Raw genomic sequence first — 12361 nt, 5'->3', positions numbered from 1 at the left:
CAATGCAAAGAAATAGAGTAAAACAACAGAATGGTAAACACTAGTGAGCTCTTCCAGAAAATTAGAGATACCAAGGGATCATTTCATGCAAAGATGGGCACAATAAAGGACAGAAATGGTATGGAAATAACAGAAGCAGAAGATATTAAGAAAAGATGGCAAGAATACACAGAAGAACTACACAAAAAAGATCTTCATGACCCAGATAACCAAGATGGTGTGACCACTCACCTAGAGCCAGACATCCTGGAATGTGAAGTCAAGTGGGCCTTAGAAAGCATCACTGCGAACAAAGCTAGTGGAGGTGATGGAATTCCAGCTGAGCTATTTCAAATCCTAAAAGATGATGCTGTGAAAGTGCTGCACTCAATATGCCAACAAATTTGGAAGACTCAGCAGTGGCCACCGGACTGGAAAAGGTCAGTTTTCATTCCAATCCCAAAGAAAGGGAATGTCAAAGTATGTTGAAACTACTACACAATTGCACTCATCTCACATGCTAGCAAAGTAATGTTCAAAATTCTCCAAGCTAGGCTTCAACAGTATGTGAACTGAGAACTTCCAAATGTTCAACCTGGATTTAGAAGAGGCAGAGGAACCAGAGATCAAATCACCAACATTAGTTGTATCATAGAAAAAGTAAGAGAATTCCAGGAAAACATCTACTTCTGCTTTATTGACTTCACCAAAGCCTTTGACTGTGTGGATCACAACAAACTGTGGAAAATTCTGAAAGAGACGGGAATACGAGACCACCTCACCTGCCTCTTGAGAAGTCTGTGTGCAGGTCAGGAAGCAACAGTAACAACTGGACATGGAATAGCAGACTGGTTCCAAATTGGGAAAGGAGGACCTCAAGGCTGTACATTGTCATCCTGCTTATTTAACTTATATGCAGAGTACATCATCAGAAATGTTGGACTGGATGAGGCACAGCTGGAATCAAGATTGCTGGAAGAGATATCAATAACCTCAGGTATGCAGATGACACCACCCTTATGGCAGAAAGCAAAGAGGAACTAAAGCGCCTTCTCGATGAAACTGAAAAAGAAGAGTTAAAAAGCTGACTTAAAACACAACATTTTAAAAGTGAAGATCATGGCACCCAGTCCCATCACTTCATGGCAAATAGATGGGGAAACAATGGAAACAGTGACAGACTTTATTTTTTTGGTCTCCAAAATCACTGCAGATGGTGACTGCAGCCATGAAATTAAAAGACGCTTGCTCCTTGGAAGAAAAGTTATGACCAACCTAGATAGCATATCAAAAAGCAGAGACATTACTTTGCCAACCAAGTTCCATCTAGTCAAAGCTATTGTTTTTCCAGTAGTTATGTATGGATGTGAGTGTTAGGTTATAAAGAAAGCTGAGCACCCAAGAATTGATGCTTTTGAACTGCAGTGTTGGAGAAGACTCTTGGGAATCCCTTGGACTGCAAGGAGATCAAATCAGTCAATCATAAAGGAAATCAGTCCGAATATCCATTGGAAGGACTGATGCTGAAGCTAAAACTCCAATACTTTGGCCACCTGATGTGAAGAACTGACTCATTGGGAAAGACCCTGATGCTGGGAAAGATTGATGGCAAGAGGAGAAGGGGATGACAGAGGATGAGATGGTTGGATGGCATCACCAACTGGATGGACATGAGTTTGAGCAAGCTCCGGGAGTTGGTGATGGAAAGGGAAGCCTAGGGTGCTGCAGTCCATGGGGTCACAAAGAGTTGGACACGACTGAATAACTGAACTGAACTGAACTTGCACCTTGGAAGAAAAGCAATGACAAACCTAGACAGCATGTTAAAAAGCAGAGACATTAATTTGCCAACAAAGGTCAGTACAGTCAAAGCTATGGTTTTTCCAGTAGCCATGTACAGATGTGAGAGTGCCAAAGAATTGATGGTTTTGAACTCTGGTGCTGGAGAAGACTCTTGAGGGTCCTTTGGATGGCAAAGAGATCAAACCAGTCAATCCTAAAAGAAATCAACCCTAAATGTTCATTTGAAGGACTGATAATGAAGCTGAAGCTCCAATACTTTGGGCCACCTGATGCAAAGAACTAATTCATTGGAAAAGACCTGGACGCTGGGAGAGATTGAAGGTAGGAGAAGGGGACAACAGATAATGAGATGGTTGGATGGCATCACCAACTCAATGGATGTGAATTTGGACAAGCTCTGGGAGATGGTGAAGGACAGGGAAGACTGGCATGCTGCAATCCATGAGGTCTCAAAGAGTCAGACAAGACTGAGCAATTGAATAGCCTCAACAGGTCACCACAATTGAACAGCCTCAACAGGTCACAATAGATACTGAGTAGAGTTCCTTGTGCTATACAATATGTTCACATTAGTTATCTATTTTATACAAGTAGCTCAATATTTTAAAAAGCAACCAAATCAAAATGTGGGCAGAAGACCTAAATAGACATTTCTCAAAGAAGATATAGAGATGGCTAATAAACACATGAAAAGATGTTCAACATCACTCATTATTCAGTTCAGTTCAGTTCAGTTCAGTTGCTCAGTCATGTCCGACTCTTTGAGACCCCATGAATCGCAGCACTCCAGGCCTCCCTGTCCAACACCAACTCCCGGAGTTCACTCAAACTCACGTCCAGCGAGTCGGTGATGCCATCCAACCATCTCATCGTTGGTCGTCCCCTTCTCCTCCTGCCCCCAATCCCTCCCAGCATCAGAGTCTTTTCCAATGAGTCAACTCTTCGCATCAGGTGGCCAAAATACTGGAGTTTCAGCTTTAGCATCATTCCTTCCAAAGAAATCCCAGGGCTGATCTCCTTCAGAATGGACTGGTTGGATCTCCTTGCAGTCCAAGGGACTCTCAAGAGTCTTCTCCAACACCACAGTTCAAAAGCATCAATTCTTCAGTGCTCAGCTTTCTTCACAGTCCAACCCTCACATCCATACATGACCAGTGGGAAAACCATAGCCTTGACTAGATGGACCTTTGTTGGCAAAGTAATGTCTCTGCTTTTCAATATGCTATCTAGGTTGGTCATAAATTTCCTTCCAAGGAGTAAGTGTCTTTTAATTTCATGGCTGCAGTCACTCACTATTAGAGAAATGTAAATCAAAAGTACAATGAGATATTACCTCACACCAGTCAAAATGGCCACCATCAAAAAATCCTAGATCCTAGAGAAGCTGTGCAGAGAAAGGAACCCTCTTACACTTTTGTGGGAATGTAAAATGATACGGCCACCATGGAAGTCAGTATGGAGATTCCTCCAAAAATTAGGGATAAAACAACCATATGATGCAGAGGGGGCAGGAGGAGAAGGGGACAACTCAGGATGAGATGGCTGGATGGCATCACGGACTCAATGGACGTGAGTCTGAGTGAACTCTGGGAGATGGTGATGGATAGGGAGGCCTGGCGGGCTGCGATTCATGGGGTCGCAAAGAGTCGGACACGACTGAGCGATTGAACTGAACTGACACAGAAGAAACCAAAATTGAAAAAGACACATGTACTCCAATGTTCATTGCAGCACTATTTACAATAGCTACGACATGGAAGCAACCTAGATATCCATCAACAGTGAATGGTTAAAGAATGTGGTACATATATACAATGGAATATTACTCAGCGATGAAAAGGAATGCATTTGAGTCAGTTCTAATGAGGTAGGTGAACCTAGAGCCTATTTACAGAGTGAAGTGAGTCAGAAAGAAAAAACTAATATCACATATATGCAATCTAGAAGGATAGTACTGATTAACCTATTTTCAGGGTATAATGGAGATACAGACATAGAGAACAGACTTATAGACATAGGTTGGAGGGAGGAGGGAGACCTGGGGACGAATGGAGAAACTAACATGATAGCATATACCCTACCGTATGTAAAATAGATAGCCAATAGGAATTTGTTGCTTGACTCAGGGAACTAGAACAGGGGCTCTGTAACAACCTAGAGGAGTGCGAAGGGGTGGGAGGTGGGAGGGAGGTTCAAGAGAGAGGAGACATATGTAGGCCTATGGCTGACTCATGTTGATGTATGGCAGAAACCAACATGATAATGTAAAGCAATTATCCTTCAATGATAAATAATTAAATTTATAATAAAAAATGAAGACAGAAAGAGCAGTGGGAAGGTTACCACAGCATTCCAGGGGAGAGATGATGGGGCCCAGGGCTGAATGTCATGGACTACATGGTAAGCCATGGTTGCACTGGGAATTTATTTTAACAGCAGACTAACACATAAGCTTATGGAATAAATACTAAGTATGAGGAAATTAGGAAACTCAAGAACGACTCCTAGATTGAGGGGCCACGAAATGGACTGAATAGTAGTAACTTTTTATGATATGGGGGAAATCAAAGGAAGAGGGACTCTGAGGGGATGGAAAGTCAAGATTCGATCTAGGGTTGATAATTTTGAGATGTTTCTTAGACACCCCAAGGACTTAGAAATGGGCAGCAGCTATAGCAGGCTGGATCGTGTAGGAAAGCTGGAGTGAGGTGTGTACATTTGTGGCTATCTGGGATGAAAGAGCTGGTGTTTGAAGCCACACAGAGGAGCCCTTCCAGGGGCCAAGCATAGACTGAGAAGGGAAGAACAAGGACTGAGGTGCAGGTCAGTATAACATTTAGAGATTGTGGTATGGAAGAGGAGAAATCCAGCAATGGAAATTAAGAAAAAAACAGCCAGTGAGGCATACAGAAAACTGAGAGACTGTTGTGTCCCAGAAGTCAAGTGAGAAGAGCATTTTAAGAAAGTGAGAGTTACCCACTGGGCCAAATCCTGCAAAGAGGTCAAGTCTGATGAGGACTGAGAGCTAGCAGGATAGAGATTCCTGGAGAAAAAGAGCAATTTCAGTCAGTATATGGCATGTGATAAGACAAAAGTCAACTAGAGTTGGTTCAAAAAGGAGCAAGAAGAGAGAGGAGGTGGGAAGTACAGAAAATTTCACAGCATGCCTCTGTGGCCTAATAGAAACTTCATTGTTAATAATCTTCCTTCATCCCCCTGGGGAAATTGCCAGTTTGGAAATCTTGAATTTGAATTTTGATGGTGTTCAGAACGAGAAGTAAAATGCAACCTCTGTGATATTCTTCCCCTCACCTAAATGCAGAGACAGGTCAGCCACCTGGGTGGTCCTAACTCTGAAGCAAATTTTTTCATGGAGCTGAGAGCTCCACAGAGGGAGAGAGGAACATAGGAGATAACGGTGTTTTCTTTCTGTACTTCTGCTAATTGGAAGGGGACCCAGATGGACTCAGGGATGCATGGGTAGTTTAAATAAAAAGCAAGATTAAATAGGCTTTTCCTCTCAACAGATATGCAATCCTATGCAGTCATTCTGAAGAAAAAGAACATAAATAAAAATAAGAAGTACGTGAAATGCATGGTCAAATAATGCATACAAATTGTTATTGGAAACCTGCGAATAATTTTTAAGAATACATTGTGAGGACACTTGGCAGTACTACACAGGGTTTTCACTGATAATTGGATTTTCCTCAATCCCCATGTCCAATTTCACTGTAATATGTAGTCTCCTGCCAACCCAATGGTCAAAGATTATCTTTCTGCAACCTTATGGAATGCAGGCAGTAACCTAGAGCACCCAGGGCCAATGAGCTGGAACCACGGACTCCTCGCTAACAAGCGTGAGTTATTATCATATCTTTTCTGGTGATTAGATTATTCCTTATCATTGTGTTTTATAGCTTTCTAGTTAGTCATCTCAACACAATTTATTCACAATAATAGTGTTTTTTATTATTGCTGTTTTATAGTTCTTATAGCAGTAAAATTTATTCTCAACTCTATTATTACAATATTCAACTACTAATGGAATTCTTGTTTTTATTTGATTGTGTTTTAAAGCCATAACAATAAAATTTACTCCCCAAAATTATTACTGCAAGTTTTATGTTCTCTAAACTACTTGATAGAATGCCTGCAAACACATGTGGTTCTTTAAACCATGTGAGAGAAGGCCTGCCAAAATGTAAACATTGTTTTAGAAAGAAAAAGGGAGGAATTAGTTCCTATTATGGTGAGATCCATGTCCTTTGATAGAATAAGTAATAGGGTGAAAGAAATGCAAAGGACCTTAGAGACTGCTGATATAGTGGAAGATATATTTCTAATTGGCAGGAATATCTCTTTAAAAATCAACCTCTTTTTATTATCTGCCAAGCCCTAGACAATTCCACCATCTTTATCCTCCAAAATAATATGCTCTCAAAATCAAGTCCATGATTTCTCATGGCTGGTGGCCATATTATTCGGAAAGAGGATGCTATGAATTATTATAACCAAAGGCCAGGGTTATCTTGAAGGTAAACAGTTTCCGTGACTTCAGAACTGGAAGGCACACAGCCAAGCTGTCTCACTACCTCTGCTGTCTTTTAGCTGTTCTTATTGACCCTGAACCTAAGGACATCACAGTGAACCTCATCACTTGCCATGCACCTTTTATGCCCACAACACTGAGTCAAAGCTCCATAACATAATTATGAGTCAAAGGTCCATAACATAATTATGGTCTATCCAGTGGAGCAAAGTATCATTAAGACTCAAGAAAGAGGTGTGTCAGACTGGTAAAAACTAGGGTTTATTAAAGGACCTCATTTCAGAAGTGTATGTTAAATTAGGAACAGAAGTAAATTGGGTAAAGATACAGGCTAGTTGTCACTCACTGACTGTGGCTGTGGTAGCAAAGAGCCAAAATCTAGATTTGGTTTCTGAGGTAGCACCATGGATAAGATTCGTGTTTTGAGAGAACCTTCAGAGATTGCTGCTGTCATCTAAGGCGATACACGAGTGTATGGGTGGATAGTTAAGTGGGTGGATCCATGGATTCATGGATGGATGCATGAATCTGTATCCATGTCCTTGTCAAATGACACAAATCTTGGCTATGTCTACCATCTCATGTATAGAGCCAGGCACTTAACTTTCTCTTTCTATCTGCTTCCCTTTTACCAGCTATAGCAGCTGTGGGAGCACCCCCACTGAGATTCACTTTCAAAAAGGAAACTTCTGCCAATCTCTGGCTATGGATGCCTTCAGAATCTTACTCAGTATTCAAGCAAAAACTCTGCGCTACCTGGACATCCCCCAATCAATGGTAGAATACAGGGATGGCATAAGAGCTCTCCCTTGTATATACGCAGGGTTATTCTATGAGCAATATCCTTGGAACTGCACCATGGTCTATTCAGTCCTCCTTTCCTCCCTCTCTCTCTAATGAGTGTCGGAACTGCGTCAAGTTCCGCAGGTGCTCCTGCTTCCTGTGCCTGTTTTCTTTCGCAAGGACTACTCCCCTGTACATCTTTTCCACTTCCAAGTCCCTCTTGGCATCTACTTCTCAGATGACCCAGCCAACACACCAACCAGATTCCAGGACCAATGAAAATAAGTAAATACAATTGGTCTTTGTCTTTTTGGACTTAGTGAATAATTAAATGCAGAAACAAGACTAAGGTTTGGAAGAACAGGGGCAATCCTCCACGGCCAGATCTTATCAGGCTTCCAAAACACAGCCAGCAAACTACAGAAAATTATGCACTAGCTAAATAGCGTCACATACTAGTTGGCTCTAAAAAATATATATATTTTATCTCATTGTTTGCTTGCCCTGTCTACTTTGTTCCCAATACTGTATGGCAGGTCCTCTATCTTTTTGTGGAGATAACAAACTGTTCTTTATTTCTTTTTTGTGCTAAAGTATCTCCTGTCTAGGTCATTAGGGGAAGAAAGAGGAACAGAAAGGAAATACAGGCTCTCAAGTGCCAGGAGTGTAGATGGGAGGGTAAGGAGGCTGAAGAGCTACCAGTGAGGAGCTTGGATTTCCTCCAGAAACCCCAGCAACTTGCCTGGAGGTGAGATGGACATAGAACCAAGGTATGGTAAGGGCAATTAGCTTAGGAATTAGCCCTTTGGATACTTTTTCATCTCTTTCACAGCTGGATAGTACCTCATTCCATATCAGCTACCAATTGGTTTTCAAAAACTGATTTTGTTTCTTATGAGTTTAAACAAATCAAATTAAAAAGAAAAAAATAACACTTCTGATTTATCACCATCGGGGCTTTGTCAATGGTGATATTTAAATGGAAGGCATTCAAACGGGAGGCAAAAGATATGGAGACAACCTAAGTGTCTGTCAACAGATGAATCAATAAAGAAAATTTTATGTAGATAGAGAAATATATAATAGAGTAACATTCAGCCATGGAGAAAGAAAGAAATCCTGCCACTTGCTGTAACTTGGATGGAACTTGAGGGCATTAGACTAAGAGAAATAAGTCAGAGAAAGACAGACAAATATGCTCTTACTATCTGTGGAATCTAAAATAGCCAAACTCATAGAAACAGAGAGTAGGATGCTGGTCACCAGGGAAAGAAGGTTGGGAAAAAAGAGGAGATTTTGGTCAAAGGATTCAAAATTTCAGTTAGAAGATGAATAACTTCTGGGGATCTAATGTACAGGATGGTCATTATAGTTAATAATATTGTGTTATATGCTTGATAGCTTCTAAGAGAGTGGATTTTAAATGTTATACCACAAAAAGAAAATGGTAATTATGTCACGTGATGGAGATGGTAGCTAACATTGTTTGCCTTAAACTTACATGGGTCAAGTATATCTCAACAAAGTTGAATATATATATATAACAATATATTTAGAACAATCTTCCTCTCCTTCTCTGGATTTTGCCTCAAGGTCATTTCCCTGCATCTTTCAGTTTCTAATTACTATATTTAGCATGATCATTATAGATCATTATGGATTGCTATGTTCATTGTCAGAATCTCAGTGCAGTATTAGGTGGGCCAGATGCAAAGCACTGAGTTAGAAATCAGAAGCCTTGGATTCTAATTTTGATTCCAGTATTTATCAGCCATGTAATTTGGGGCAAACTTCACCTGTCTTCCTTCATAAACAATTATCCTTATCTGGCCTGTCACTCAGGGTTGTGGAACATATTAAAAGAAATAATGTATGTAAAAGCAGTCTGAAGATTGTAAAAGCCATCAAAAATGTATAGTGTAATTATTACTGACACTAATAAAAAGGATATGTAACTAGATTATAGTTCTACACAAGATTATTCCAATATGATCACCACATTATAGAGAAGAGAAAAACTAAATTCCTCCAAAAAAAATGTGCAACTATTTTCTCTTTTACCACAAAGTTTCTGAATGTAAAGTTCACTAAAGTATTTTCATGGGATGGAAGTTGGAGGGGTTTCTCAGCTTTATATATATTAGAAAACCAGATTTTTAAAATGTATCATCTGTTGAAAAAGAACTTTATCTTAGCTGCTAAAATCAACTGTATATAATTTGTATGATCCTTGCTTCCTGTTTATAAAATAAAATTCTTTCAGCATAATTACTCCTTATATAAAAATATTCCCAACTTAATGTCATTCCCATATTCCTATGTATTTCCCTATTTCTCTAAAACAATTTCTGTAAAAGGATAGCAGTGAGACTCATACCTTATTTCATAAACTGAGAGGCATTTTATACACAGAAAAGTAGTTGTTAGTAAAATTGTGATGGGGTTTAATAAACCCAAGTACATTCAGCAAGTTCAATTTCACGCTTGCACACTAAAACCATCAAACGCCACAAGACTCCTACTAGTTCTTTGCATACACAGAAATAATATTGTCAGTAAAGGTGGAGTGCTTTATGCTAACTTTCCTATGTCCCCCTTGCTCCTATTAGCACTTCCTTAATTCCCTAAACAGACACCATGTTACTCTGATGAGAAATATCTTAAAATTTTTTTTAAATTAAAGAGTTACAAAGACATTTTATAGAGTAATTACTATGTTCCAGACATTGTGCTTTAATGCACAAACTACATGGTAGGATCCATTACTGACCTCAATTACGGAAAAGGAAGGTAGCTCAGCTGGAAAAGAATCTGCTTGCAAGGCAGGATTCCAGTTGGATTCCTGGGTCAGGAAGATCTCCTGGAGAAGGGATAGGCTACCCACTCCAGTATTCATGCTTCCTTGGTGGCTCAGACCATAAAGAATCCACTTGTAATGTGGGAGACCTGGGTTGAATCCCTGGGTTGGGAAGATCCCCTGGAGAAGGGCATGGCAACCCACTCTAGTATTCTTGCCTAGAGAATCACCATGGACAGAGGAACATAGGTTCCATAGAATCCATAGGATCACAAACAGTCGTACATGACTAAGAAACTAAGCACCCAGAAAAGGAGACTAAGTCACAGAGATCTTTGTTGACCATTTTATCTGAAACATAAAATCAAAAAAACTGTGGGCTAGAGACCAGCAGAATTAGCACTGTCTGGCCCAAGCACTATTAGAAAGGCAGAGCCTTAGACCCTCATCCCAGATTCTCAATTTTAACAAGATCCCTAGATGAGTGTTTTATTGAGCCCATCTTTGCATGAAATGTTCCCTTGGTATCTCTAATTTTCTTTAAGAGATGTCTAGTCTTTCGCATTCTATGGTTTTCCTCTATTTCTTTGCATTGATTGCTGAGGAAGGCTTTCTTATCTCTCCGTGCTATTCTCTGGAACTCTGCATTCAAATGGGTATATCTTTTCTTTTTTCCTTTGCTTTTCGCTTCCCTTCTTTTCACAGGTATTTGTAAGGCCTCCTCAGACAGCCATTTTGCTTTTTTGCATTTCTTTTTCTTGGGGATGGTCTTGATTCTTGTTTCCTGTATAATGTCACAAACTGCCATCCATAGTTCATCAGGCACTCTGTCTATCAGATCTAGTCCCTTAAATCTATTGCTCACTTCCACTGTATAATCATAAGGGATTTGACTTAGGTCATACCTGAATGTTCTAGTAGTTTTCTCCACTTTCTTCAATTTCAGCCTGAATTTTGCAATAAGGAGTTCATGATCTGAGCCACAGTCAGCTCCCAGTCTTGTTTTTGCTGACTGCAAGGACAGAAATGTTAGGGACCTAACAGAAGCAGAAGATATTAAGAAGAGGTGGCAAGAATACACAGAAGAACTATACAAATAAGATCTTTATGACCCAGATAATCACGGTGGTGTGATCACTTACCTAGAGCCAGACCTCCAGGAATGTGAAGTCAAATGGGCCTTAGGAAGCATCACTACAAACAAATCTAGTGGAGGTGATGGAATTCAAGTTGAGCTTTTTCAAATCCTGAAAGATGATGCTGTGAAAGTGCTGCACTCAACATATCAGCAAATTTGGAAAACTCAGCAGTGGCCACAGGATTGGAAAAGGTCAGTTTTCATTCCAATCCCAAAGAAAGGCAATGCCAAAGAATGCTCAAACTACTGCACAATTGCACTCATCTCACACTCTAGTAAAGTAATGCTCAAAATTCTCCAATCCAGGCTTCAGCATACATGAACCATGAACTTCCAGATATTCAAGCTGGTTTTAGAAAAGGCAGAGGAACCAGAGATCAAATCGCCAATATCCTCTGGATCGTCAGAAAAGCAAGAGAGTTCCAGAGAAACATCTATTTCTGCTTTATTGACTATGCCAAAGCCTTTGACTGTGTGGATCAAAATAAACTGTGGAAAATTCTGAAAGAGATGGGAATACCAGACCACCTGACCTGCCTCTTGAGAAACCTTTATGCAGGTTAGGAAGCAACAGTTAGAACTGGACATGGAACAACAGATTGGTTCCAAATAGGAAAAGGAGTGCGTCAAGGCTGTATATTGTAACCCTGCTTATTTAACTTATATGCAGAGTACATCATGAGAAACGCTGGGCTGGAGGAAGCACAAGCTGGAATCAAGATTGCCGGGAGAAATATCAATAACCTCAGATATGCAGATGACACCATCCTTATGGCAGAAAGTGAAGAACTAAAGAGCCTCCTGATGAAAGTGAAAGAGGAGAGTTAAAGAGTTGGCTTAAAGCTCAACATTCAGAAAACTAAGATCATGGCATCCAGTCCCATCACTTCATGGCAAATACACGAGGAAACAGTGAGGTTTTTTCATCCTTCATTTCTCTGAGCCTTTTATTTCTTCATCTATAAAACAAGGATGGAAAAACCTCTCTTAAGGGATCACTATGAGGCTAAATTAAACCACAGAGCACAAATAAATTGTGTAGCCCAGGGATTCAGTAGCTTGGTTTCATTTTAAAATCATCTGGGAAGTTTTCCCTGGCACCTCCTTCTCCAGACCAATTACATTAGAATTTCTGATAATGGGGCTCAGGCATCAGCTCTTTACATATCCATCAGTGATTCTAAGGGTTGCTCAGGTCTGAGAACATCTGGCACACATTACCTTCTATGTTGTGAATGCCAAATAAAATTTAACCTTGATTATTAATTTTCCTATCCAGACCTTGTCAAGGGACAAAATCTCTCTGAAC

Source organism: Ovis aries, chromosome 2 (assembly GCF_016772045.2).
Source record: "Ovis aries strain OAR_USU_Benz2616 breed Rambouillet chromosome 2, ARS-UI_Ramb_v3.0, whole genome shotgun sequence".
NCBI lineage: Eukaryota > Metazoa > Chordata > Mammalia > Artiodactyla > Bovidae > Ovis > Ovis aries.
This window is presented reverse-complemented; position numbering follows the sequence as displayed.